Here is a 3268-nt window from a genome sequence, read left to right on the forward strand (position 1 = left end):
ATGTGCATAAATTACGAGAGGTTACCTACCAGCTGATAACAGCTGACTTTTTGTATCCTCAGCACTCACTATTTCATCTGGGAGCCTTTTTGGAGTCTAAGTAACAATTTGAAGAACAACAGTCATTAACAATATCAACAAGTCACATTTTCATTATTTCTATTTTAGAGATGTGGGGGAAAGATACAGATGGAAATTAAGTCCCAATCATTTTTATATAAAATTGACAAACTTACAAAGACGGAGTGCAGATTCTTATGCAGCTCTATCAGTTGAAGAAGTTGGTTTTCAAACCTCATCCTGCGAAAATAAGGCTGACTTTAGTAACTGTATGACACATACAAGGTTGTTTGTTAAATGTTTTTAAATGTAATTTATAATTGCACTTTTAGGTACCGCTGCTTCCGGTGTTTAAGCTTGAATTCCTGGATTTCACATTTGTACTGTTCCAGCAGTTCGTCACTTTTCTTGTTACGCTTTAACTGCCTGCAAAACACACAACGATTCATCACTCAGTACAACATATAAACATATCAAAAAATGTCCATGGTACCATTAATTCACCTAGTCTTACAGTGTCAAATTGTTTATTTATTAAGTATTATCATCACTTCATTACTTTGATCTGTAACATATTCCTCATATTATGACTTTTGATCCCATATATAGGAAACAATTACCTGAGTCCATCTCCAGGTAAAGGGCCAAGTCTATTACAATGTAAAGCTGATGTGTGTAATACTGGATACAATACATCATCATCACCACATAATCCTGTTATTTCTGCCAACAACAAATCTATGGTTGATCAATCATCAACTCATTAGCCTTGATGCTACAACAACAAAGTTTTCTTTTCACAAAAACCGCAAATGCAATTGGAGTAAGACACAGGTACTTATCTTAATTCCAATTTGGTGGAGGAGACAACAGTCAATATATCCCATTGAATAAAAATGTATCATTAAAAAGGTACATTATTTGGAAACTTTCAAAATTGTATCAATAGGAAATTAGACAAGACAACACTAAAATGGTCTGGTCTAAATGGTCTATATATAATAAAAATAGAAAATTGAAGATTAACAAGTAAAAAATAACACAGCCTACATCAGGACTAAAGAAAACAAATCCAATATGTGACAGTAGATCCAAACAAGATATGTTAAGGTTTAACACCAGACAATTTATCAAAGGACATTTAAAAAACCCACCATTCTACCATGGTACGTTGCTGCCATCTACTGTCACACATCACAAACACACAATATGGAGACTAAGCACATTCCTTATAGATGGAGACATTCAATAGCATTCTTTCTCTGGTTAGTGTTGAGCTCACCTGGCAGAGTCCTGCTCAGACTCCTCACACTGGAACTGTAGCTTCCTGCACAACTCTGGGGAAACATAACACAGTAATTGTGCTCATCATCTTATTCATATTTATTGTCTGTGTATTTACAATAGAAACACAGTTTACACACCATGTTTCCAGACACAGTCAACCAAAGCATTAACTCTGTATGGTATCAAATATTCATACTTATTGCGCTACAATCAATTCCACATTTAAAATTGTTTGTTTGACAAGCGCAGTGGTTCTCAAACCTTTTCTGTCATGGTCCCCTTCAGAAGCTGAAAAAAGTTCACCACACATAAATGTTTTTAATTCGTATCGATCATTAACTATACTGGGGAAGCAACAAATAAAAAAGGAACTGAATTTGCTAGAAATAAATGCAGTGGCCCGCCCCCCAGTTTGAGAACCACTAGAATAAAGTGTGTACCTTCTTTTTCTTTATGGATTCCTTCCAGTTGGTAAGCTTCAGTGTGTACTATAAAAACAACAACAATGCCTAGTAACAATATACAATAATAAAATAAACATTTGGATCAAATGAAAATATTAGTGATGATTTTGTCTTACAAGTTTCCAGCTCTTTCTGCAAAGAGTCACTGACTAATTTGAGCTCCTTGATTTCTTCTTCCAGGGCTCTTCTACCTAGAATAAAACATAGTGTAACTACAACATGACTGTTATAACATGGTACTGATAAATATTTCAACATCTTTACTAACTGTGCCATTCTCGACTGTGTTAATATCTATTTATAAGAAAAAAATGGCAATTTAACTTCAGCCTTCAACAACTAATCACTTCCTTTTTCAAAATTGACAGAACACATTTTTAATTTTCCACATATTCATCAGAATGGTCTTGTAGGGTGTTGCTGTTCCCTGCAAGATGGAGATATTAATCATATCTCATGAGTCTCCATTCATCATGATCTGAAACTCCTTAGTAGGAGTAACAGGTAAGGATGTACCTCACTGAAGATGCTGTTCACCGTTGGAAGAACCTTTATACTCAGTATGTACAGAGGTCTTACTCACGGTTTTAAGTTCCCGTGGTAGTGTTCAACTTTTACCTGTTACATACAGTAAAATGTGGTTTTACTTAAAGTCGAATCCTTACTATGTTAATTTATAAAGGTTTTTGTTCTACGTACAAATCTTTTTGTCAAACCTAAAAGGAAACGCGTGTTCATTAGCATATGGTCGGCACTACCAGCCTTCTCATTGGTGCACATTCACAGAGCTTTCTGTCTATCTCAGATCTCCGTTTTGAAGCGTTTTCACATTGTATGAGCAGTTTACCTCTTTAGGACACGCTACACGTGGTTCACATGGTCATTTTATATAAAACTGCTTTTGATGCAATTAAAGAAAAAGACAGCGCGACTTACCAGCGGAAGCGGAAGTAGCTTCACAAAGAGTAAATTAAGTGTCAAGATTTTCATACACATCTGCTCTAGCGAAGTTACCAGATGCAATCTGTGCTGGCTTGACCAGAATATCGAATACGTAATTATAATTAGAGGATTCATATTGATCAGATTAATAACTTCCAAATATGACGGCAAAATAATGCAGTAACCGTCGACTTACACATTGACCACAGCGCCACGCATGCGCGACAAGAGCGCAATTCAAAACGAATACGGAAGGCAGGGACAGTGACTTCTCTGACTTCACTTATCTTTTGCTTGACCGAAATGCTCTACAGCAGATCGAAAATGTGAAAGTACCATTATCCCACTATGCTAATACAAAACCAGGTAAACAAGCAGTGAGTAAATATTTTATGAAAAAACAGTATACCTATAAAAGGGCACCTTTCTAAATAAAATCACATATTCATGATTTTCCATAAATGAATAAGCAGTTAAACTCTTGACGTGAGGCCAACTTTTATCTCAAGCAGGTA

The 3268-nt window shown here is 35.6% G+C and overlaps 1 non-coding gene across 1 annotated transcript; it reads right to left on the reverse strand.

Moving 5' to 3' along the window:
* Positions 1-2206: 2206 nt before the first annotated feature.
* On the reverse strand, positions 2207-2338 carry LOC139299534 (U8 small nucleolar RNA). The gene has a single exon (XR_011598819.1). It is a non-coding gene; the product is annotated as a U8 small nucleolar RNA (small nucleolar RNA).
* Positions 2339-3268: the final 930 nt, after the last annotated feature.

Source organism: Enoplosus armatus, chromosome 16, assembly GCF_043641665.1.
Source record: "Enoplosus armatus isolate fEnoArm2 chromosome 16, fEnoArm2.hap1, whole genome shotgun sequence".
Taxonomy (NCBI): Eukaryota; Metazoa; Chordata; class Actinopteri; order Centrarchiformes; family Enoplosidae; genus Enoplosus; species Enoplosus armatus.